The 27,105-nt window shown below is 46.9% G+C and overlaps 1 protein-coding gene across 3 annotated transcripts in view; it reads right to left on the minus strand.

Annotated features, from left to right (window-relative positions):
• YLPM1 (YLP motif containing 1) overlaps positions 1 to 27,105 on the minus strand; it is a 336,188-nt gene that overhangs the window by 233,265 nt on the left and 75,818 nt on the right. The window lies entirely within an intron of this gene.

Consider the following 27,105-nt stretch of genomic DNA (forward strand, 5'->3'; position numbering starts at 1 on the left):
ACTGACTGGTGGAGACCCAGAACATGAAGCTAAAAAGGCATTATCTATGAATGGTCACCAATATGCTACTGACAGCATGATTATTAGGGGTGGGGATATTGGAATCACTGCCTTCTGCTAGAATGTCAAGGAACTGTCCACAGACCAGTGGTTCCCAAACTTAAGCACATAAGTAATGCCACACTGGGAAAAGACCAAGGGTCCATCGAACCCAGCATCCTGTCCACGACAGCGGCCAATCCAGAGGCACTCCAGGCAGTAAAGTTTTCAGGATATCCACATGTTCAAGAGAGAGATCTGCATGCAATGAAGGCAGTGCATGCCAATCTCTTTCAGGAATATTCATTGTGGATATCCTGGAATCCTGACTGACAGGGGTGCCTCCAGGGCCAGGTTTGGGAACCACTGCCATAGACAGAGAATGAGAAAACAATCTTAGTAAATTAGTCCTTAAAGAACTGTGTTATATGATTGGGGTGGAGAGGGCCATTGTGACAGGTGTCTCAGTAGCTGACTCCTAAATGCTAATAAAACTTTTTCAGGTCTTGTCTAGCCTATTTGAAAGACTGCCTTGCTAAATATGAACCAATATGGGCCCTGAAATGTTAGGATACTCTGCTTAAGATACTTTTAATGCCCATTTCATTCTAAGAAGACAATCCTAGGTCAGGGGAATAAAGCAGTTAGCCAAGTCCTCCTTATTTCTCATCAAAAGGTCAGGCAGAAAGGCTATCAACCTCTAGATAATCAGAATGAGACACGAATGAGATGAAGTTTTGACTTCTACATTAAGACTGCTATCAAATGATCCAACACCATTGCACATATTCCCATACAGCATACATGCACCCAAACACAGGAGTGGCTAAAAAAGGTGTAGCCACCTAGTAACATAACATAGTAACACAGTAGATGACAGCAGAAAAAGTCCAGGCCATTTTTCGCCGTCATCTACTATGCTACTATACTGAACTGGAGCCAGTCAAAAGCCCAGCCCTTGCTTTTGCTGGGAAGCCGAAGTGGCCTTAGGCGCATGCTGTTGACGAGAACGAGCGCACTGGGACTGAGCCTGGGCAGGCTGCCAAGAAGGAGTGTACCTACGCCTAGCACAGGAATAGGGTGCACTCCTCTTCCCCCAAAAAAACCTCCTAGATGAGGAGGTAGTAGCAGAAGACGCCCGGCAGGAGAGAGAATCTATAGCATCATTGTGCTTCTTGATATGGTCAACTAGATCCTCTACTTCCTCACCAAAAAGGTTATCCCCGCGGCAAGGCACATCCGCCATCTGCTGCTGGACCAAATGATCCCGGTCAGAGACGTAGCCAAGAGAGTCTGCGCATCACTATACCTTCGGCAGCGATCCTGGATGCTACATCAAAAGTGTCGAACGTACCCCTGGCCAGGAACTTTTGACACACCTTCTGCTGCTTGACCACCTGGTGAAAAGGCTTGGCCTGCTCCGGAGGGAGTGCATCAACCTAGCTGGACAGTTGCCTCACCGAGTTCCGCAAGTGGATGCTCGTGAAGAGCTGGTAAGATTGAATTTTGGCGGCGAGCATAGCGGCCTGATACATTTTCTTCCCCAAAGGATCAGGAGTCCAAGCTTCTATGCCTGGGGGCGCCGAGGCATAGTCCCTAGTACTCTTGGCTCTCTTGAGGGCGGAGTCCACCACCATGGAATTGTGGGGTAACTGAGACCTCATCAATACAGGTTCAATGTGGATCCAATATTGAGATTCAGTTTTCTTCAGGATAACGAGGCCAGACAGAGAGAACGACCAGTTCCACATTAGGACTTCCTTCAGTACCTTATGTAGAGGCGCCGTCACAGCCTCTCTAGGTGGAGAAGGATAATCCAGGACCTTGAGCAACTCAGCCCTGGGCTCATCAACCTCCATAGGGAAAGGAATAGCCGTAGTCATTTCCCAGACAAAAGATGTAAAGGACAGACTCTCCGGTGGAGATAGTTTCCTTTCTGGTGGAGGGGAAGGGTGACAGGGAATCCCATAGGACTCGTCAGAAGAAAAGTACCTGGGGTCTTCCTCCGATTCCCACGAATGCTCCTCTTCAGTATCGGATAAGAACTCCCTCAGGGCACTCCGAGACTGAGCCTGCAGCGACGCCGAGGAACGATGTCCTCGATGGTGATGTCGAGAAGTCGAAACCCACCTAGACTGCGGTGAAGTTTCCTCTACCAACGTCAAAGGGGAGTCAACCTGGGTGGCAGCCGACATCAATGCCGCAGGCAGCACCGAGGCCAGGGACCTCTCCTAAGGGAAGGGCCAGATGCCGCCGCAGCATAAGGTTCCGCATACGGTTCAAACTTCTCCTTTTGACCTACAAGTGCATCCACTCCGCAGTTCCTCAGTACCTTTCCACTCTCATCTTTCCCTACACTCCTCCCCGTGAACTCCGTTCGCTGGGTAAATGTCTCCTGTCGTCCCCCTTCTCCCCCACTACTAACTCCCAGCTCCGTTCCTTCTATCTCGCTGCTCCCTATGCCTGGAATAGACTCCCTGAGCCAGTACGTCACAGGCTCACTCTCTGGCTGTCTTCAAGTCTAGGCTTAAAGCCCACCTCTTTGCTACTGCTTTCGACTCCTAACCATGACTCTCTTACTCAACACCCTCACTTATCACCCCTACCACTGCAATTTCCCCACTCCTAGCTGTCTGTTCGTCTGTCCAATTTAGATTGTAAGCTCTGTTGAGCAGGGACTGTCTTTTCATGTTAATTTGTACAGCGCTGCGTAAGTCTAGTAGCGCTATAGAAATGTTTAATAATAGTAGTAGTAGTAGTGTGGGTATCAGTACCTGAGATGGTCTGGTTGCACCGAGTACAACTGTTCTGTCCTCTGACAGCCTTATCCCTCATTTATGTTTAAATCATCTTTATTAATGATCCAAGTAAACCTCCGCCACAGCGCCAACTGGCATCTGCGGAAACAAGTATCCATAAATTTTATCTTTATTGAACTTCTAAACAACTGATTTCTCCCCCTCCCCATTCCCGCCCTCCCCCTTTTTTTATTGTACGTAACATATTAACTTAAAGTCATTTATTCATACAGTTTGAGGTGCGGTCTGGCCTCCATGTACTCCAGTTCAATCTATGGAGTATTTTCTGCTTGGACTATGGTTGTAGTGTGTTCCAATATCTCTCCCAGACTCCCCGGAAGGAGCCCAAGTCTTTCTCTGTAGAAGTAACAATCTCGCACAGCTCAAGATTCAATAACTCAGTCATTTTTGATCTCCACAGGTCTCTGGTAGGTGCCTGAATTTCTCTCCAATTAAGCAGGATTATTTTCTTCCCAATCAGCAGCGCCTTCTGTAGAATGCCTACATATCCTGAAGGAATGGGTTTCGCAATGGTATAAATGTCAAATAGAATCAGTGGGTTATCAGTTACTTGTCTCGCATTGCCCAATTTCTGCCAATATGTGCAACCAAAAAAGCCGAATCTGTGGGCATAGCCAGAACATATGGCCCAAAGTTGCTGATTCTGCTCCACATTTAGGGCAAGTCCCCGATCCAAAGCCCGCTTTCTGTGCTCTGACCGGTGCCATATAGACCCTCAGGGCGAACTTATACTGTTGTTCCCAATGCCGGATAAAGGGTGATCTATGTAGGATGGATAGCAAAAAGCTCTACAGCATATCTCTGGTAAATTCAATCTCTAGCTCCTGTGTCCAACTCCTTGCTATTTTACAGTAGTCAATGTCCTCTGTTGTATCTAGGAGGTGTCTGTGATGGAAGCGTAATGGCACCACATTTTCGGATCCCAATGTGAGTGCAGTGGAGAGAATGTCTTGCACATCCTCGCTTAGGTTTTCTGCGCCCAAAGAGTGGGCATAATGCTGCACCTGTGCATACGCATAAAGATTTGATGTGGGCAGCCCATGGTCTCTCTCTAACTCCTGAAAAGAGCTTAATCTGCCCTTCCTCATCCAACAGCTGATAAAGGTAATGGATCCCTTTCTGCCTCCAGTTGACAAATGTCTTTCCCGATGTTCCATCCGGAAAGTCGGGGTTCAGGCTCAATGAAACAAAGGGAGTAGTGGCAGCCGCAGAGAAGCTGTGTCTATGACACAACCACTGCCACATCGCTCTCACCGAGTGCACAAACCAGTTTAATGGGGGCTTTCCAACAGGTCTCCTTTTTGTTGTATGCAATAAGCAGCTTAGGTGCACCTCAGGAGGCTTCCAGTTGCGTATTCGTGAACTGCTGACTCCCTGCAAGCCAGTCTCTCGCATGTCTCATAGTGCAAGAAATAGTTAAATACCTAATACTGAGTAATCCCATTCCCCCATGCATTTTAGGTTTACATAGTACAGCCAATGAAATTCTTGGACGCTTGTTGTTCCACAGAAACTTCCGTAAGATTGCTTGTAACTACCTCTCCTCTCTCCCACGCAGATACAGCAGCAACATTTGAAACCTATATAGCCACTTAGGTGCTATCATCACATTATACAAGGCTATACACCCAGCCAAGGAGAGAGGACAGGATCCCCAGATCCCCAACAAGCGCCTAGTTTCTGATAACAATGGTGTTACATTTTTTCCATACAATGTAGATAGATTTACCGGGACATCTACGACCAGATACTTTAGCTGTCCCTCCGCCCACTTAAAGGGAAAGGGGCCCTCCCATCTTAGTCTGGTTGTGTCTGAAATTGGGAGTGCCAGAGACTTAGAAAGGTTAAGGCTAAACCCCGAGAGCCCTCCATATTTCTGAATCTCCTCTAGCAGGTGAGTCACCGAAACCTGCGGATCATCTACCATCAGTAGCAGATCATCCGCGTATGCCAACAGCTTCACCACGCCACTCCCCACCTCTCATCCCCCGAATTCCCGGTTCCCTTCGAATTATACACAATAAAGGTTCCAGGGATATCAAGAAAAGCAAGGGGGGATCCAAGATGGCGACGGTATGAGAAGTGTTACCAGACGCGTCTCACTCTTCTTTGCAAACGCCAGCAAGTTGCTCCTTACCTGAACCCCGGAATGGGGAAAAGGAGAGGCAAAGTCAGAGAGATTCCCTCTCTCCCTGACGGGACAAGTAAACTTCGGCAGGCTAAGATGGAAGATTTTGCAGTCGCACTGGGTCCCGGGCAGATTTCTTCTCCCGTAGCTGAGGCTGGGGCTTCTGCGTCGGCCGACAGTGTAGATGGGGCCTCTCTCAGCCCCATCGAACGTGCAGCTCCTCCACAACCAGGAAGTCAGCGTCTCCAGAGGAGCCCTGCAGGTCTAACCCCTAGTGGAGAGCAGAGACTGCAGGGAGGGAGCCCTTTGGAGACAAGGGGAGATCAGAGGGACGACAGTTTGGGAGCTTCAGAAGCGACATTAGCTCCTGTACTGTTTCCAGAGACAGTGAGTATTCTGGAAAATGCTGCCAAAGCACCTCTTCCTGAACTAACATTGGAGAAAATGGAAAAACCAGCTGTAGTGATGCTAGAGTCACTATGGGACTTAACCTTTACTGCACATTCCTCCCTACAATCTGTGGTAACAAAAAATGCTACAATTATTAAGACTATCAGAAACTGCATTAATTCAATTGCAAAAGACTGAAAAACAAGCTATAGAAGTAAAATCTCTTACTGAAAGAACTCAAAAAATGGAACTTGTGGGTCAAACATTGATTAAAGATAAGAACTTTACTTCCCGAAGGCTGGAATATCTGGAAAATCAGTCTAAGAGACTTAATTTGAGACTAATAAATTTTCCTAGTTCACCTCTTATTACCCCTGTACAAATGGTAAAAAAATATCTTGTGGAAATATTGGGTATGCCAGAAAATTCACTACCACCAATAACTAGAGTGTTTTATTTGCCAACTGATTCTAGAATGGAATCAGAAAAATTTCCTCAAGGTGGTGCAGTGATGAATCTGACTACCTTTTTGGAGTCATCATTAGATGTTATAACGAAAAGAGCAACATTATTAGTCTCATTTGCCTTGGAGATGGATCGGGATGCAGTACTGACACTTTCTTTAAGACATTTGGATTCAGTTTTTTTGGGGTCAAAAATAAGAATATACCCAGACTTATCAAGAGAGACTCAGAAGAGGCGTAAAGCCTTTTTGGCTTTACGCACAAGAACTTGGCAATAGGAGCTACCTTCCTGTTGAAATTTCCTTGTGTATGTAGAATAGTGTTTCAATCTAAACAGTTTCAATTTTTTGACCCCAAACAGCTAGAGGAATTTCTAATCAGTAGGGAAGAGGTTAATGTAGTGGTTTAATCCCATATGTACACTGTTTAACAGCCTTGGAGTGAATCACTCGAGACGTGACGCTTCATTATTATAATTTACAATGTATGTTTATTTCCTTTAGATTATATTATTAATCTTACATCTTGGATTGATTTCTTATTCTTGTGGTCGATAACTATTTGAAACTTAAAAAAATATTTGCTTGTCTATATAATTTATTTCTAAATTGTGTATTATCATTCATAAATGTGAAATTATGTTTGTTAAAAAGCTTAATAAAGATAAAGTAAAAAAAAAAAAGAAAAGCAAGGGGGACAGTGGACAGCGCTGTCTCGTTCCCCGCCTTATAAAAAATTCTTTGGTTCTGATTCCATTCACCAGCAGCTTTTCCCATGGGTCCGAGTATAACACCTGCACTGCCTTCAAAAACCAGCCTTGTAGTCCAAACCATTTTAGTGCCTCAAACATAAATGAGCACATCACCCTGTCGAAGGCTCGCTCCGCATCTAGTCCAGAAGGGGCCTTCTCAGGTGCCTCCATCATGGCCGCAATCAGTTTTCTCACGTTAAGCACAGATTGCCGTCCTCGAACAAATCCCACTTGCTCTTCCCTGATTATAGATGGTAGCACCAACGCTAACCTCTCTGCCAGAACCTGCGACAGATCTTATCGTCTACATTGATCAGCGAAATAGGCCTGTAAGATGCCGGTTCCATCAGAACTCTGCCCGGCTTCGGAAGTAAACTGATCAGCGCCTCATTAGCGTATCTAGGGAGCTGTCCCTCCTCAATCGCCTCCTCATACAGTCCTATCAGGGGCCCTACTACCTGCATTTTAAAGAATTTGCCCGAAAAGCCGCAAGGCGCCGAGTGCATTTTCATAGCCTGTATTGCCTTCATAACCTCCTTCGCACTCAGGGGAGTGTCAAGCAACCCTAGCTGTTCCTCCATTAACTGTGGCATTTTCGACCGGTCCAAATATTCCAAAATCCCTCGGGGCTGGGTCTGAAGGTGGTCGGTCCCGGGGGGCCTGCACTGCAGGAGCCCTCAAGGCAGGTGGAGACCCACTCGATGGCTCACTGCTACCAGCGTGGGATCTCTGGACAGCCATCACCTGCACTCCGGGCGTCGATGCACCCGCTGGCTCCGCCGACGTCGAAGGACCGGACCCGGCTCCAAACAACACGTTCCACTGAGCCGATATCGCCGCCTGTGTCCTCTTTTTGAGCTGAAGACAGCGTGCAGGCGTTGGGACGATGACCCGCTCCCAAACACTGAAGACACGAGACGTGTCTATCAGTCAACGAGATGGTCCAGTTGCACCGCGTGCACTTCTTGAAGCCGCTGGCAGGCTTCGAGGACATGGGCGGAAAAATCGCGCCGGCAAGGTCAAAGTATGTGATGGTGGCAAAAAAGACACCAAAAAAGGGTAAACCCCGAACGGGTGGCCAAAATAGGCCGCACAAGACAAGAAAAAGAAAACTTACAGGAAAAAAGTAAAGAAAATAAGGGAACTTTGTTTTTGGTTAAGAGAAGACGGAAACAGACGAAAGTCGTAATACACAGCGAAACGCTGCGAGGGTCTCTTCTGGGGCGCAGAACACCTGAAAACAGCCATCCTGAAACGCGGAAAGAAAAAGACTGAGGGACACACTCGCACTACATGCGGGAAGACGGTCGCGCATGTGCACGCGAGGGCTAGCAGAACTTGTTGCTAGGAAGATCTTCCGATCCTGGGGCTGCCATCGGACGTCACCCAACAGTGAGAAAAAGCAGCCTGCTTGTCCTCGGAGAAAAGTCTTTACCACTTTGCCCAGCACTGACATCACACTCACCGGGTCTATAATTTCCCGGGTCACCTCTGGAGCCTTTTTAAAACTGGTGTTACATTGGCAACCCTCCAATATTCCGGTACCATGCATGATTTTAAGGATAAATTAAATAATACTGATTATTTTTTATTTTATTTTATTTATTGCATTTGTACCCCACATTATCCCACCTATTTGCAGGCTCAATGTGGCTTACAGTGTGTTGCTATGACATAGTCAAGGCAGGATCTTGGATACAATCGGTGATAAGCAGAGATTAAGAGAGGAATTAGAGCAGAAGGTGGTAGATAGGGTAGTGTTGGAGGTGCATTTTGGTATTGGGGAGGGTTGGTGTGGTGATTTTGTGTCATTAAGGGTTCTCTTTGTAGGCTTTGTTGAAGAGATGAGTCTTCAAGGATTTGCGAAAGTTGCTTAGATCATCAATGGTTTTCAGGGCTGTGGGTAGTGCGTTCCATATCTGTGTACTCCTATACGAAAAGGACGTGGCATATGCCCGCTTGTATTTAAGTCCTTTACAGCTGGGGAAGTGCAAGTTGAGGAATTTATGGGCTGATCTTTTGGCGTTTCTTGGAGGTAGGTCCACTAGGTTTAGCATGTATAGTGGAGCATCTGCGTGGATAATTTTGTGTGCAGTCGTGCAGATCTTTAACTCAATGTGTTCCTTGAGTGGGAGCCAGTGAAGTTTCCAAATATGAGTCTGGCTGCTGTATTCTGGGCTGTTTGGAGTTTTTAAATAGTCTGTTCTTTACAGCCAGCGTACAATATGTTACAGTAGTCCAGATGACTTATTACCATTGACTGTACCAGGGTATAAAAGATGTTATGGCTCTGCAAGTTCATGTTTTAGTTCTTTCAGTACTCTGAAATGTATATAATCTGGTCCAGGTGATTTGCTAATTTCGCAAATTGACCCATTACATCTTCCAGTTTAAAGAGATGTTTCAGTTCCTCTAACTCATCATCACTAAATACCATTCTGACAACAGTATCTCCCCCAAATCTTAAAGACAAAAACAAAGAATTTATATAGTCTGTCTGCTATAGCTTTGCCCCCTTTACCCCTCGGTCACCTAGCAACAAGCAGACTTAGCCATCTCCCTCACAAAACCATAGAATCAGAGATCTTCAGGGGGAGATTTCCTTCTCTCTTCTGGTGGGGAGATATCTGAGAAAGACCAAGGAACACTTCCTCCAAGACATCCTCTGATGCACTCAAAATGGACATAAAAATACTTACCAGGAAACGTCCGAGTCTCTGCCTACATCAAATGCCTGGGCTGGGGCAGTGAGATACTAAGGATCTCCAGGAGAATCAAGGCTGGCTCTCACTCCTTTTAGTCTGGCACATCTTCTCAGATTCCTAGTAAGGCGAGTCACCTTTGCATTTGGGGCACTTCAAGGGCACCAGTGACCTCAGTGCTTCAATGCTCTCAGCACTTCACTTTAATGGAGAGTGATGTTGATGTTTCTTGTCCTTTGCCCAATGCACAGTATCAGAATCGCTTGGTGTCAATGTGGACAAGGATAAACCTTAACCTAAGTACCATGGTGCTTACCCCTGCTGGGGCATGCAAGGATGCACCGGGCAGGGGCTGGGTACTGCCATTTAGAGAAGGGCAGGCAAAGAGACAAACGGGAGTAGGTGTTGATCCTGCTCTCCTACCTACAACTGTCGAAGGTATGTGTCCGAATAGAGATCACTAGACTAGCACAAAGGTTTTTAGGTTGCCGGGGGGGGGGGGGGGGGGGGGGGTTTGAGAGGGGGTTCACTGGACCAACAGGGATTATTTGGTTCTGGGGGGGAGGCTGGTGGATACGAGGGACCTGCTGCAGGTTTTAGATTGGTTCGGGAGCAGTGTTCCCTCTAAGGTGTGCGGCTCAGCGATTGCTCACACAAACCGGAAGGGTCGGCCACTTAGGGTTGATGTTTACTCACTATTTCTGAGTTAGTGTTGGAAGTCTCGCTAGAGTTCACAGTTGCTGCTACGGTAGAAACAAAGGGCAGGATGGCCAGGCGGTTCTCACAGTTCTGTTGTTAGCTTGTGGCTATGGTGCCCCTGCTTGACTCCCTCCCTGTCCCGCATGCACATGATGGCCAGTTCCACACTGCAGCCATATTAGCGTTCCTGTTGGTGACATCTAGTCTCTAACCAGCACAGGCCATGGCTCAGAAAGGTAAAAAGGTAAGTGGGAGAGAGAAAGCCTAATGCTGCAGCTCCAGGTGTGGGAGACATTTCCCTACTGACAGAAAATGGGTGAGATCAGGAAAGGGACCCATTTTGAATTTTGTGGTGCGTTAAGTACATAACTACTTAAACCTAATCTGTTTTCTAGCCTTTAACCAGTTTTTAATCCACAATAGAATACTATCTTCTATCTCATGACTTTCCAATTTCCTCTGGAGTCTTTCATGAAGTACTTTGTAAAATGCTTTTTGAAAATCCAGATACACAATATCGACCGGCTCACCTTTATCCACGTTTGTTCAACCTTCAAAGAAATGTAGTAGATTGGTGAGGCAAGATTTCCCTTCACTAAATCCATGTTGCCTTTGTCTCATTAAACCATGCTTTTGAATATGCTCTGTAATTTTGTTCTTAATAATAGTCTCTACCATTTTGCCCAGCACCTACGTCAGACTCACCGGTCTGTAACTTCCCAGATCTCCTATGAAACCCTTTTAAAAAATCACCATTATATTGTCCACCCTCCAATCTTCCAGTGCTTCATTTTAAAGATAAATTACATATTACTAAAAATAGTTCTGCAAGTTCATTTTTCAGTTCTATCAGTACTCTGGGATGAATACCATTCGATCCAGATTTACTCCTCTTCAATTTGTCAAATTGCTCCATTACATCTTCCAAGTTTATAGAGATTTGATTCAGTTTCCCTGACTCGTCAGCACTGAATTCCATTTCTGGCACCAGTGTCTGTCCCAAATCTTCCTCAGTGAAGACCGAAGCAAAGAATTAATTTAATCTCTCCACTATGGCCTTGCCTTCCCTGATTGCCTCTTTTATCCCTCAGTAATCTAGTGATCCAACCAATTCTTTTGCCAGCTTCCTGCTTTTAATATACCTAAAAAAAACTTTTACTATGTGTCTTTGCCTTCCTTACCAGTCTTTCACTTGACATTCCTTATGCTATTTCTTATTACTTTCACTCAGTTTCTTCTTCCACTTTCTGAAGGATTTTCTTTTAGCTCTAATAGCTTCCTTCACCTCACTTTTTAACCATGCCGACTGTCCTTTGGTCTTCCGTCCTCCTGTTTTTAATACGTGGAATATATTTTGCCTTGGCTTCCAGGATGGTATTTTTGAACAGCATCCACGCCTGATGTAAATTTTCGACCCTCACAGCCGCTCCTCTAAGTTTTTTTTTCACCATTCTTCTCATTTTATCAGTCTACTTTTTGAAAGTTAAAAGCTAATGTATTGGATTTCCTGCGTATCCTTACTCCAAAGCTAATATCAAATCTGATCATATTATGATCAGTCATCAAGCGGCTCCAGCACCATTACCTCCCGCACCAGATCATGCGTTCCATTAAGGACTAGGTCTAGAATGTTTCCTTCTCTTGTCAGCTCCTGTATCAGCTGCTCCATAAAGCAGTCCTTAATTTCGTCAAGGAATTTTACCTCCCTAGCATGCCATTATGTTACATTTACCCAGTCAATATTGGGGTAATTGAAGTCACCCATTATTATTGTGTTGCCTAGTTTGTTAGGGCCCCTTATTTCCTTTAACATTTCTACATCCATTTGTTCATCCTGGCCAGATGGATGGTAGTACACTCCTATCACTATCCTTTTCCTCTTTATATGTGTAATTTCAATCCAATAGGGATTCCAAGATGTGTTTTGTTTCCTGCAGAATTTTCAATCTATTTGATTCAAGGCTCTCCTTAACATACAATGCTACCCCCTCCACCAATTCGATCCACCCGATCACCAAGATATAATTAGTACCCCGGTATGACAGTGTCCCACTGGTTACCTTCCTTCCACCAGGTCTCAGAGATGCCTATTATATCTAATTTTTCATTTAGTGCAATATATTCTAACTCTCCCATCTTATTTCTTAGGCTTCTGGCTTTCGCATATAGACATTTCAAACTATATTGTTCCTATTTACATCATGCTCAGTACTTGACAGTATTAATTTGCAATCTTTTGTCTGATTTTTATTTTTATTTAAGGACACCTGATCTACTACGGTCTCTTTTGCAACCTCACTATCAGGATACCCTATCTTCCCTGTTTTGGTGATATCTTTGAAGGGAAAATTAGGTTCTTACCTTGGTAATTTTCTTTCCTTTAGTCATAGCAGATGAATCCATTACGAGTGGGTTGTGTCCATCAACCAGCATGGGGAGATAGCACTGAAAAACCATAGTGCCTCATGGCCAGCTAGCTCCATCTGCCTCTTCAGTATTTGAAGCTTCCAAAGTAGTGTAACACCCCAAAGCATAACAACATGAACTTTCCTCAGAGCGGATGAACGCCCCAAAAACTGGAGCTATAATTCAAAGGAGGGAATGAACTCAACCTCTTGGAAGGAATGAACTCATCCTCCTGTAACTGAACATAAAAGTAACATGAATCACACAATGAACCACTGAGGGAGGGCTCGTGGATTCATCTGCTATGACTAAAGGAAAGAAAATTACCAAGGTAAGAACCTAATTTTCCCTTCCTTGTCATCAAGCAGATGAATCCATTACAAGTGGGATGTATCAAAGCAATCCCTAGATAGGGTGGGAACAAGCCACACCACGCACCAGCACTTGTGCTCCAAAAATGCGCATCTCTCCTGGCAGCTACATCCAGCCTGTAATGTTGGGCAAAAGAGAGCTTCGAAGCCCAAGTAGCTGCACTACATATCTCTTGAAGACAGAGTGCTCCAGTTTCAGCCCAAGAAGAGGAAATCGCTCTTGTGGAATGTGCCTTAAAGGCTTCAGGCGGAGGCCGGCCAGATAGCAGATATGCTGAAAAGATAGCTTCTTTAAGCCAACGGGCTATAGTGGCCATAGACGCTGGAGACCCTCTGCGCGGACCTGACAAAAGAACAAAAAGATGATCAGAGGTCCTGAAGGCATTTGACATGCGCAGATATTGCAACAGAGCCCTTCGCACATCCAGAAGGTGCAACTGCCCATAGGCTTCTGGACACTCCTCTTTAGAAAAGGAGAGCATGAAGGAAGGCACAGTAAGTACCATAACTCCGGACTCTGAGAATTGCAGAAATGGGTCTCGACAGGACAGCGCATGAAGCTCAGATACCCGTCTCTCCGATCTCACAGCCACCAAAAGGACCGTCTTTAAGGTCACATCCTTCTCCGAAGCTCGACTAAGCGGCTCGAAAGGCGAACACTGAAGGGCCTTTAAAACTAACACCAGGTTCCAGGCCGGACACGGAGTCCGCACGGGAGGACGGAGCCGAAGCACCCCTCTGAGAAACCGTGTCACATCCGGGCCAGCAGCAAGAGAGAGGCCAGTGACCTTCCCTCGAAAACATGCTAAGACTGCCACTTGAACACGCAGGGAATTATAGGCCAAGCCTTTTTGTACACCATCCTGCAAAAAGTCAAGTATCGGCGAGACAGTAGCCCGCATGGGTGTGATCACTTTAGAAGCACACCAAGCCTCAAATTGGCGCCAAATCCTGGCATAAGCCATGGAAGTGGAACGCGCCCTCTCAATAGCCATGCCGTAAGACCAAAACGGCAGGCGTCCTCCATGGTCACCGGGCCCTGTGACAACAGGTTCAGTACCAGAGGAAACGGCGGGGGAGTCTCCACCAGCATCCGCCGGAGGTCCGCATACCACAGCCTCCTGGGCCAATCCGGCGCAATGAGAACCACCTCTCCTTGATGTAGCCAAATCCGCAGGAGTACTCGCCCTATCAAGGGCCATGGAGGGAACACATACAAGAGGCCCTGAGGCCAGGGTTGAGCCGACATCTAACCTTGCCGAGCGAGGATCTCTCCGTCTGCTGTAGAAGCACGGGACTTTGGCATTTGTGCTGGACGCCATAAGATCCATTACGGCCTTTCCCCATTTGGCACATATCTGAAGAAACACTTCATCTGCAAGTTCCCACTCCACTGGGTCGATTTGATTCCTGCTCAGATAATCGGCTTGCACGCTGCTCTGACCTGCAATATGAGCTGCTGACAGAAACTGCAGATGAAGCTCTGCCAGTGGCAAATCTGCGCGGCCTGCACTGCTAGTGCAATGCACTGAGTGCCTCCTTGGCGATTTATGTAGGCCACTGCTGTCGTGTTGTCCGACAGAACTCTGACAGCCAATCCTTCCAGGGTCAATTGAAAGGCCAGAAGCGCCTGGAAAATCGCTTTCAACTCCACTCCGACTCCTCGGGTGTCCAAAGACCCTGGGCATGCCTTCCCCGGCAATGTGCACCCCAGCCCTTCAGGCTGGCATCTGTTACCACCAGGCACCAATCGGGGAGTGCTAGCAGCATTCCTTGCCACAGCATGCTGTCTGAGAGCCACCACTCCATACCGAGCCGGGCCGCAGGGAGCCACGTGAGTCTGCATTGATAATCCTGAGATAGTGGAGACCACCGTTGAAGCAGGGAACACTGCAGATGTCTCAGGTGCGCTCACGCCCAGGGCACCACTTCCAAAGTGGCCGTCATCGACCCAAACAGCTGGACTATGTCCCAAGCTCACGGGCGAGGCATCCTCAGGAGCAGACGGACCTGGTTCTGAAGCTTGCACCGCCTTTGCTCGGGTAGGAAGACCATCCCTGAGGCTGTGTCGAACCGGACCCCCAAATATTCTAGAGATTGAGAGGGGGTCAGGTGACTTTTGGCTATATTGATGACCCAGCCCAGAGACTGCAGTACTGAGACCACTCTGGCTGTAACCTGATGACTCTCTTCTGCAGAGTCTGCTCCGATGAGCCAGTCGTCTAGATACGGGTGAACCCGGATACCTTCTTGCCTGAGAAAAGCAGCTACTACCACTATTACCTTGGAAAAGGTTTGGGGAGCTATAGTGAGGCCAAAAGGCAAGGCCCGAAACTGGAAATGTTTTCCCATCACCACAAAATGCAGAAACCTCTGGTGCGGAGGCCAAATTGGTATTTTTATTTATTGCATATGTATCCCACATTATCCCACCTATTTGCAGGCTCAATGTGGCTTACAGAGTTTTGTTAACATTGTCATTACAGGGTGACAGATACATTTAATATTGTGCAGAGGTTAAATAAGGGTAGAAAGAGGAAGGAAAGGAATGATTAAGGTAGTTATAGCAGGTGTGCTATCTTAACCGAGTGGGTTGTTGGGTGGATTAGTGTGACTATTAGTTCTTATTGTATGCCTTGTTGAAGAGATATGTCTTCAGAGATTTGCAGAGATGTGCAAGTAAGCTTCTTTCAGGTCCAGAGACATGAGAAACTCTCCTGGCTGTACCACCACTATGACGGAGCGCAGGGTTTCCATGTGAAAATGCAGCACGTTCAGAGACTTGTTGACTTCTTTTAAGTCTAGGATAGGCCGAAAAGATCCACCTTTTCACGGCACCACAAAGTAAATGGAGTAACGGCCAGAGCCGCATTCGGCGGGAGGCACGAGGGAAACCGCCCCTATGTGAATCAAGCCTTGCAAGATCTCCTCTACTGCCACCCGTTTGGCAGCAGAACCGCATCGTGACTCCACAAACACGTCTCTTATCGGGGCATTGAATTCTATTCTGTAGCCTTCTCTGATCAGGTCCAAGACCCACTGATCTGAGGTAATCTTGGCCCACTCCTCAAGAAAGAGGGAAAGTCATCCTCCTATCACAGGAATCGAGGAGGGCGCCAGCGCACCATCATTGAGAGGGTCGCCCTTGAACTCCAGGTCTTGAGCCTGCTGCTGCGGAACGTTTGTCCGAGCGAAAGAAGTTCCTCTGCTGAAACCGGCCACGCGAAGTGAACCCAGCAGAACACCCTGGGTGGTACCTTCTAGCTTCATGGAAGCGAGGTCTGGAAGAGGAGGGGACCACCTGACCATTGGAAGAAGGCCGCGGCCTATCCTTGGGTAAGCGCTGGGGTTTAGCATCCCCCAGGCCTTTCACAATTTTCTCCAACTCCTCACCAAACAGGAGAAGGCCTTGAAAGGGCAACTTCACCAACCTTTGCTTAGAGGCCATGTCAGCTGCCCAATGCCGTAGCCACAGAAGACGGCGAGCCGCCACCGCTATGGCCATCTGTTTAGCCGAAGCTCTGACCAGATCATAAAGGGCGTCAGCCAAAAATGACAAGGCCGACTCCATCCGCGGTGCCACCTCCATAAGGGGCTCCGCTCCATCTACAGGCTGTTCCACTGCCTGTTGTAACCAAGCGAGGCAGGCTTGGGCACCGTAGCAGCTGCATGCAGACGCCCGTAAGGAAAGGCCTGAAATTTCAAAGGACTGTTTCATAGCTGCTTCCAGGCGACGGTCCTGCATGTCCTTCAGGGCACCAACTCCTTCCACTGGGAGGGTAGTTTTCTTTGTCACCGCCGTGACTAGGGCATCCACTTTAGGTACTGCTAGGCGCGCCACATGCTCCTCACTTAGAGGGTATAATTGCCCCATAGCCCTGGCGACTTTCAAAGGCCCCTCGGGGTCAGCCCATTGAGCCGTGATAAGCTCTTGGATGGAGTCATGCAAAGGAAAGGCTCGAGCAAGCTTCTTAGTACTTGCCATCTCCCCCCGTTTTCTATTTCTGTTGATGGCTCTCTCATTCTCCCTGTCTCCTCAGCTCGAAACCTTGGGGTCATCTTTGACTCTTCTCTCTCCTTCTCTGCTCATATCCAGCAGATTGCCAAGACCTGTCGTTTCTTTCTTTACAACATCCGTAAAATCCGCCCCTTTCTTTCCGAGCACTCTACCAAAACCCTCATCCACACCCTTGTCACCTCTCGTTTAGACTACTGCAATCTGCTTCTTGCTGGCCTCCCACTTAGTCCCCTCTCCCCTCTCCAGTCGGTTCAAAACTCTGCTGCCCGTCTCATCTTCCGCCAGGGTTGCTTTACTCATACTACCCCTCTCCTCAAGACCCTATCCGTTTTCGCATCCTGTTCAAACTTCTTCTACTAACCTATAAATGTACTCACTCTGCTGCTCCCCAGTATCTCTCCACACTCGTCCATCCCTACACCCCTTCCCGTGCACTCCGCTCCATGGATAAATCCTTCTTATCTGTTCCCTACTCCACTACTGCCAACTCCAGACTTCGCGCCTTCTGTCTCGCTGCACCCTACGCCTGGAATAAACTTCCTGAGCCCCTACGTCTTGCCCCATCCTTGGCCACCTTTAAATCTAGACTGAAAGCCCACCTCTTTAACATTGCTTTTGACTCGTAACCACTTGTAAGCACTCGCCTCCACCTACCCTCCTCTCTTCCTTCCCGTTCACATTAATTGATTTGATTTGCTTACTTTATTTATTTTTTGTCTATTAGATTGTAAGCTCTTTGAGCAGGGACTGTCTTTCTTCTATGTTTGTGCAGCGCTGCGTATGCCTTGTAGTGCTATAGAAATGCTAAATAGTAGTAGTAGTTGCCATCCTCAGATTACCGGAGGAGGTCTCAGTACTCCCAGGGTCTTCTATAGAGAGGTCCTGCAAGGCATCAGTAATAAGCGCTGGCAGCTCACTGCGGTGGAAAATCCTCACCACGGAAGGATCGTCTGGTGGCAATCCTGCACCTTCTTCTGGCTCTCCAGACCACAAAGGCCTGCCAGACCCCTCAGAGTCCTCACATCCCGACCACAGGGGGAAAAAAGGGGGTGCGCCACTCTCTGAAGGAGAATCCACCTTTCTGTGCTTGTCTTGCAGCCATCTGTCAGGGGAAAACACGCCTGACGGTAATCCAAGGCCAGACTCCACTGGAGGGGATACAGAAAACAGGGCCGCAGGGGACCCCTGCGGAAGAGCTCTTTTTAACATGTATGCATTATGCAGCAACAAGACAAATTCAGGGGAAAATGGCTCACCCTGGCCTCCCGGTTCCAGTCCGGGGGGAACAGCTCTTTTATTAGCCTCTACACGAGGCGCCCCCTCCAGGCTCAAACCCCTCCGTCTCAGTGGGGGTCGCGCCATGGTGTTCCAAATGGCGCCCGCTGCCAGCTCCACGGAGCGGGAAGGAACATCGCTCGCCATGCTCTACCATCTCAAAAGCATGCCTTACAGAGCCCCGCTGTAGATTTGTGCTTGCCACAAACCAAACAGCTCTCAACTTTCTCAGCAGCCATCGCCAAAAACGACGGAAATTCAAAATGGCGGATTTGCGCCAAAATCGTCTCGAACGTGGGCCCTCCCCGGAGGAGCTACAAAATGCTCTTACCTCACCAGACCGAGTCTCCGAGCTCCGGTCACGCTGCACAATCAGAAGAAAACCTCTTTTCTGGGATCGCAGCACCAAAGCACAACGCAACTTTTTTTTTTTTTTTTTTTTTTAATGCTGTGAGGAAGGTTTGAGGCAACAGCAAAAGAGGCAAATTTCCAACTCCGGAGGATCAGTAGAGTGGGAAAGGCAGGGAAAGGGCGAACCCATGTGCCTGCATCCACAGTGTGTGCAAAGACAGGGACAGGGCTTGCCTATTTGTCTACTTCCACATCGGGGGCCTGGTAAGGCAGGGAAAGAGGCTAACCTATTTGCCTTTAAAGTGGGCACCATCAGCCACAACACCCCTGCTACAACTGGCAAAAGCACAGGAGCCACCCCAGGCAGATTTTCTGAAGGGCCTTGAACAAGCTACAACCACCCTGCTGGGGAGATAGAGAATACTGAAGAGGCAGATGGAGCTAGTTGGAAATGAGGCACTATGGTTTTTCAGTGCTCTCTATCTCCCCCTGCTGGTTGATGGACACAACCCACTCGTAATGGGTTCATCTGCTTGATGACAAGGGAACATAGTAACATAGTAGATGACGGCCACCCAATTTCGGCTAAGCTTCTGAGGATCCATTCCTTCTGCACAGGATTCCTTTATTCCTGGTTTCACTGACCCTTTGCAGAATTGGATTTATTTTACAGGACTTGCATTTCAATAATTTGGTGTTCCCGTATGGGAAAAGCTAAAGCTGGTGGTGAGGCTACCTTTTATCTTGATTCTGTTACATACATAAAGGTTCATCTCTCAGTGCTCTTTAACTAAAGTTATCATCAAAGGAAATGGTCAGTTGAATTGTTTTTTTGAGACTTGCATAATGACATGGAATTCCACAGTTTTCTGTTTGTTTTGTTAATTTCAGCTGTCTTGTCTTTGTGTTTCTGATGGCTTTCAGCTATATGTCTCTGAGTTTGTTTCATCTTTAAGGGTGAATTGTTACAAATTGAAGTACAATCCTGAACTGCCAAAGGTATTGAAAGGCTGCATTATTTAAAGAACTGAAATGCACCAGGTCACAGTTCCTATACAGATGGCAAATTCCCTTCCTGGAATAATGGATATTTGTGGAAAACAAATTATATGAGGGAAAAATTTTGTTGTTGCTAATTGATTGGTAATATATGTGAAAAATGGGTTCTCAAATTGCTTAAGGCAGGGAAACTACAAGAGAAGGGAATTTCAGAGAAGTTCTGAGAGAAGAGAACATTTCTCTGGCAAGAGAACACTACTCTGCTCTGTGCCCTGGGAACTTAAAGACCGGGGTTTAAAGGAGGAATTGCAGGCCACTGATAGGCAGAATAAAAATAAAAGAAAAAGCAAACTTTATCAACTAGTCTATATACCTTTTTCCTCTTAGTTTTAAAACTTGAACTTTGAACCATAGCATTAACAGATAGCCTTTAACAGGCACAGCAGGACTTAGTCTTCATTCCCACCCACACCTTCCACAACTCTTCATTTATAGTCATTATTCTAATTAGGATAAAAAGAGTGTTTTCACTAGAGTTTTAATTACATCTTTATTAGTTTTAATTACATGTAATTAGTTTCTAGGGCGCAAACACTAAATAAAGATACCTTATTCCGAACCATGCGCTTTTGAGCTACTGCTGGCCTTCCCCCAGTATCTAGTTTAAAAGCTGCTCTATCTCCTTTTTAAATGCCGATTCCAGCACCCTGGTCCAACCTTGGTTAAGGTGGAGCCCATCCTTTCGGTATAGGCTCCTCCTTCCCCAGAATGCTGCCCAGTTCTTAACAATCTATGTTTCAACAATTTTTTATTGATGAGGTCACATGGTATACAATTCCATCTCAGTCAATATAAATCGTATAACAGCGAAGTCTAGTACACATTACTAAATCTGAAACGTCCATCATTAATGTTTTCCAAACTTTTCACCCCTATCCCTTTCTTCGTCTTCTCCTATATTTATAATGTGTACATGTATAATTACTGTGCAGTTGCATAACTATTAACAATAAACTTTTATATGAAACTCCAATATTTATTACTCATGTTTTACTCAGTGTATTATCCCAACAGTATTTACTGGCGGGTCCGCTTGATGTGCTCCTTCAAAGGATTGTTCTCCTGTCTAATAATACTCATGTCCCTCTATTATGCATTGAACATTACCCTTCCCACTCCTATAGCCCCCTCCCCCCCTACTCGCATAAAATGTTCTCTACACATCATGGTTAGTTACCTCTACCTCTGCACATTCTATTACTACCAGAGTGTAAAATATTGGTCTTGCTTCTTTTGGCACTGTGCTCCTCTTATAATAGGGGCAGATTATTGAGCACTGCACTTCTTGCTTTATGTGAAATACTGTTCCAAATTGAAATAAAGGCTTTTCTTTTCTTTGGGGTGCCACGTGCCACTCTTGTGTCCATCTACCAGCAGGTGGAGATAGAGAGCAAACTTTTGCCTCCCTATATGTGGTCATGTGCTGCCGGAAACTCCTCAGTATGTCGATATCAAAGCTCCATCCGCAGGACTCAGCACTTAGAGAATTACACCCACGAAGGGACACTCTGCCCAGCTCACCACCGCCGAAACGGGGGAGGGGAATTAACCCAGCTCATCCCCACACAAGTGGGGGAGGGGAATCCGTCCAGCTCATCCCCGCGGAGCGGGGGAGGGACACCACACCCGCCGATGCGGGGGGATCTGGCTTATCCTGCAACCGCAACCGCGGGAGGAGCTGACTGACCCTAACACCGCCGAAGCGGGAGGGGTACAAAGCTGCCCTACAGCCGCACGAAGCGGGAGGGAGTGCCGGCAGAATTTATGTCTCAATCCAGCCCCGTAAAACGGGGGGGAGAGGAATGCAGCAGCTCACTGTAACACAAACTCGTCTCAACTCTTGAAGAATCCAAGTGAAAAAACTTGAACACGAAGTCTTTCTGAAGTAACTGAAGACTAAACTTGAACCTGAAATGCAACCAGAATAAAAACAGTACAGATATCTGGGAGGGGCTATGGATTGATCAGCTATGATTAATGGAAAGAAAATTATCAGGTATGATTATACATAATTTTACCTTCCATATCATCAAGCTGATCAATCCATAGACTGGTGGGATGTACCGAAGCAGTACTCACCCAGGGCGGGACATTGAAATCCCTGACCTCAACACTGAAGCTCCAAACCGGGCCTCCGCCCGTGCAGCCACCGCCAAACGGTAATGCTTGGAAATGTATGAGCCGAAGCCCAAGTTGCCGCCTTGCATATCTCTTCCAAGGAGACGGATCCAGCCTCTGCCATCGAGGCCGCCTGAGCTCTCGTGGAGTGAGCCTTCAGCTGGATAGGCGGCACCTTCCTTGCGGCCACATAAGCCGCTGCAATGGCTTCCTTGACCCATCTTGCCACTGTAGGCTTAGCAGCCTGCAGACCCTTACGAGGACCTGCAAACAGGACAAACAGATGATCCGATTTCCGGAAATCACTGGTCACTTCCAAGTATCTGATGATGACTCGCCTCACATCCAGATATTTAAGAGCAGAGTACTCCTCTGGGTAGTCCTCCCTACGAAAGGAAGGGAGACAGAGCTGCTGATTCACATGGAAGCGAGAAACAATCTTGGGCAGAAAGGAAGGCACTGTGCGAATAGTCACTCCTGCCTCAGTGAACTGCAGAAAAGGCTCTCGACATGAGAGCGCCTGGAGCTCGGAAACTCTTCTGGCTGAAGTGATAGCCACCAAAAAGACTGCTTTCCACGTCAGGTCTTTCAGAGATGCCCTTGACAAGGGTTCAAAAGGCGGCTTCTGCAATGCTCTTAGCACCAGGTTGAGATTCCACGCAGGCACCACTGAGTGCAGAGGAGGGCGCAGGTGATTAACTCCCTTGAGAAAGCGCACCACATCTGGCTGCGAAGCCAGGGAAGCACCCTTCAGGCGGCCCCTGAAGCAAGCCAGAGCCGCTACCTGGACTTTAAGGGAACTGAGCGACAGGCCTTTCTCCAGACCTTCTAGCAGGAACGCCAACACTGAAGAAATTGGAGCAGTGAAGGGAGAAAGTGAGCCTGCTTCACACCACGCTGCAAAGATACGCCAAACCCTGGCGTAAGCAGTAGAAGTAGAGCGCTTCCTCGCTCTTAGCATAGTGGCGATGACCTTGTCTGAGAAGCCCTTCTTTCTCAGACGCTGCCGCTCAATAGCCAGGCCGTAAGACCAAAGGGGGAGGGATCCTCCATCACCACGGGACCCTGATGTAACAGGCCCTGCTCCACTGACAGCCGCAGAGGATCGTCGACTGAGAGCCTGATCAAGTCCGCATACCAGGGACGTCTGGGCCAATCCGGACCCACCAGGATTACCCTGCCGGGATGCTTTGCCACCCGGTCTAGCACCCTGCCCAACATGGGCCAGGGCGGGAACACATAGAGGAGCTCTCTCCCATAGCATCAACTCAGGAAATTTATTCCTCCAAAACCAGATGGCAAGTGGTTCCTCTTGCAACCAATGCCTCAGTATACATTTTTCCCCACTGCGTATGCCTTACCCAGTAATAGATCCATGTTCTTGTCTGATAGCTCATAGGCTCCCCTTTTGTTTATTAACACCCCTCTCCATGAGGGAATTAGTCTGTGGCCTATGAGAGTCTCAAGGTAATTATGGATCCTTTTCCAGAATATTTTCACTTTGATACAACTCCAAAATGCATGCAGAAGTGTATTTCTCCCGCATCTACACTTTACACACCGAGCATCCGGTGCACAGCCAGCTCTTGCTGCCTGTGTTTGTGCCATGTATCCCCTATGTAATATCCTACACTGGCTCTCCTGTAGCTCTGCCCCGCTAATTTGCCTGGGGATATCTTTTATCAATTTTGCAAAATTTACTCCCTTCAATTCATATCCCAGGTCTTTGCTCCAAGCCTCTATGAGTGCTCCATAGTTTCAGGGCGGACAGACCGACAGCAGGGCCCGGTGCAAACTAGATATGGAAACGTGACCATGTGCATCCCCTTTTAAAAATTCTCTAAGTTTTTGTCCTAATTTTGTGCCCAATGCCTCTTGATCTAAGCTGTACCAATAGTAATGTAATTGTCTGTATGTAAAGTGATCTTTGTTAGTTAGAGAAAGTCTCCGCCGTAGGTCTTGAAATGTATACAAACCTCCTTCCTCATTTACTATGTGTTCCATTATGCTGATTCCCATGTCTGCCCATCTCTTAATTAACCTAGCCTCCAGTCCAGGTGGAAAATCTCCATTCCCCGGGAGCGTAAGCTGATCGCTAATATTTGGGTTTTGATTCCAAACTGTCATAAGAAAGCGCCAGACCTGTCTTAATGATTGAAACAGAATACTTTTCTTACATATTGGCGGTAAACTTTGTGATTGGGCCTGTATTAGAAAGTTTACATGCCAAGGGCGATATAGTGCCTGTTCCCAACTGACTGGAGTAAATTGTTCTGTATTAAGTATCAAATCTCGAAGGTGCCTCAGTAGACATGCTTGATTGTACCGTCAAAGATTTGGGAAACCCAAACCTTCCTGCTCCCAGTTATCATATAGATATTCTTCTTTTTTTTTTTTAATTTCTTTATTATATTTTAACATAATAAGTACATCCATGTACTTCTCCCCTTTGGTTCAGCCTCCCCCCACTCTCCCCTCTAAACATCCCTCCCCCCCCATCCCCCCTCCCCAAATCCAGAGCACTCGCTTCATCTCAAAGACGGTGCTTTATAGAGAGGAAGTGACCCCCCTTTGCCACTTTCTGATTATATATTACCACTTTAGATTCCCCCACCCGCTCCTTATGGAGTGTATATCATTCCCCTCTGCTCTTTCCCCATACATGTTTGTCCCCCCACCTCACTTGAGTGGATCCTCCAGGTTCCCACCTTCCCTTATATGTTATGCTCCCCCAGACAGAATCATAGCTCTAACAACATCAACTACTGAACGACTCAGTCTTTGGTATTACCCTTAGCACTTGTGTTCAAGTGAGGCGCCCAGCTGATTGCTGGCGCTGGAGGCGCTTGCGGCCTACTCGCTGCCATTTCGGGTAGCTTCTCATGTTCGTCTGGGAACACCTCTCTTCCATACTTGCGGATGTTGACGCTGGTAGATCCTCGGGTAACAGTTCTCGTGCTTCTGCTATCGTTTTCACCTGATGTTGTCTCCCATCCTTATAGAATAACAAAGCAAACGGGTGCCTCCATCTATATTGAAGCCCCATCTCCCTTAGTCTCCTGGTGACCGGTTTCAAGTCTGCTCTCCTCTTCAGCGTAGCCGACGCCAGATCTTGATAGATCTCGATTTTGTGTGTGTCCCATCTAAAATCTTGTTTTTGGCGCGCTGCTTGGAGAACTCGTTCTTTAAGCTTATAATCGCGAAAACAGGCGATAATATCTTTGGGAAGGTTATTTCTTGTAGCCCCAAGGGCTCTATGAGCTCTGTCCAATAGTACTTGCTCAGGTTCCAGGGGCAATTCGGGAGTCGCCACCAATGCGCATACTAGCTGTTGGACCACTGACTCAGTTTCTTGATAAGTGGGAGACTCCGGCAGCCCCCGAAACCGGAGATTGTTCCGCCGACTGCGGTTCTCCAGGTCTTCTATCTTATCAACTAGTGCTTCATGCTCCAGGTCTATATCATTAACTCTCCGGTCTAGGGCCCCCACAGTCTCTGCCTGCTCTTCCAGCCTAGTCTCTGTTTCCTCCACTCTGTGTCCAAGTTCTTTAATTTCGCTTCTGAGATCTGCCCCCATCTTGGCTAGATCAGCTCGCATGGCCTTTAAATCTGAGCGAATTTCATTCAGCAGAGTTCGTAGCTCTGGAAGGGATTCCTCCTCTTGATTTATTTGGTCTGGCGTCGGGAACATATCTTCAGTGGAGGGATTGCGTTTTCGTTCCCCCTTACTATATTTTCCTCACCACTGGCCGCCATATTGTTTTGCCTCATGGTTCCCGCATATGCGAATTGGGAAAGGTTCGGCGCTGTAGCGCTGGACTCCATCACTTTTTTTTTTTGTTCTATCGTGACGATGGGTCCACTCTCCAGCACTCTTTTCACCTGCTCAGGACGGGACCACTGGATGCAGCTCTCTCCGTCTCTTCGCCACCCTCCCGCGTCACGCGAAGTAGGACTTTGCAGTCTGCTATTGGCGGGGCACCGGAGCCGTTTGCTCCTCGCCTGCTCTATCAGAGGCTCGTCACCATCAAAAAATCGCTCCTTAGTTTTTTGGAACGGTAGGGAATCACTCTGTTTTTGCTATGGGCATGCAGGAGCTCAGCGTTTAAGCCGCCATCGCTCCCGTGACGTCACTTCCTCCCTCATCATATAGATATTCTAATCGCATCTTTGATTTTCTCCCCCCCCCCCATAAGAATTTCTTACATATTCTATTCAATTTCCGTACATCTCTTCGTAATAAGTGTATTGGCATAACTTGTAAAATGTAAAGCCATCTTGGGAATATTATAATTTTAAATAAGTTGATTCTGCCCATCAGTGACAAAGGCAGACCCAGTTCTTAACAATCTAAAACCCTCCTCCCTGCACCATCATCTCATCCATGTCTTTACATCAAGTTGTTTCTCATGGTCTACTGATTCCTTTCACAGACTTTGCAGCTCTGTTCTCCATGCTGAGTACTGATGAATCTCAATGAACCTGTCTTCACAATATCCTTATCAAAGTTTCTGCTTTTTTTTTTTATTAAATTTTTATTGAAAAGGAAAATTATTTTTGATGTTTCCGATGCAGATTACAAAAGTGTACCCTTCAAACTCACAGAATGCACATAAACCATAACAATTGTACAACCAGAAGCACAAAATGCCTTATCCCCAAAAACTGTAACCTAACCTCCCTTCCCACTCCCACCACCCCCAAAACCCTTTAAGAATGCTGGGTTAAATTTTTAAAATGAGCCCATAGATCTGAAGTGGGGTCATAGTGGCCCAGTCTCTTGTCTGTAAGAGACAATAAGGAAAGCTTCAAAGTCCAATCAAACTCAGTAAGTCCCAATGATTTTTTCCAGTGTGCTGCAATAACACTTTTAACAGCTGTCAAACACATTCTCTTAAGACAACGTTGCCACTTTAGATCCCGCCTATTACCCAATCCCAAGAGACACCACTTTTGGTCGCAAGGAAAATGGCAGCCTGCATGGGTGGCAATCTTAGTCATGACCTTCTCCCAAAAGGGTTGTATCTGGTCACAGGACCACCAGATATGTAAAAATGTACCAACACCATCTTGTGTGGAAACTGTGGGAAACATAGCATGAAGTTTCACAGGAGTATAGTACCATCGTGTTAATACTTTATATGCATTTTCTTTCAAAAGCACACACACTGAAGCTTTTTTAACTTCTAAACATATTGCTTTCCATTGACTCCTAGCAAAATCAACATTAAGATCATGCTCCCACTGAGTCATATATTTTGAAAAACCTGTACCCCTAATAAATCTATAAAGAATGGAAATAGTTCCCCAAAGTTTCCACAATGACCCCCATAAATTTTCTAAATGTTCACTATCATCTGGGTCATCTCTCAACCACCCTTGTTGGCATATATGTTTAACTTGCCCACAGAAAAAAAAAACCCATAAGAACTAGATACATCATATTTCTCCTTAAGCTCTGCAAAGGGGCGCAGCTCACCCACCTCTAGAAAGTCCCCAAAACGGACCGGCCCCT

Source organism: Microcaecilia unicolor, chromosome 9 (genome assembly GCF_901765095.1).
Source record: "Microcaecilia unicolor chromosome 9, aMicUni1.1, whole genome shotgun sequence".
Taxonomy (NCBI): Eukaryota; Metazoa; Chordata; class Amphibia; order Gymnophiona; family Siphonopidae; genus Microcaecilia; species Microcaecilia unicolor.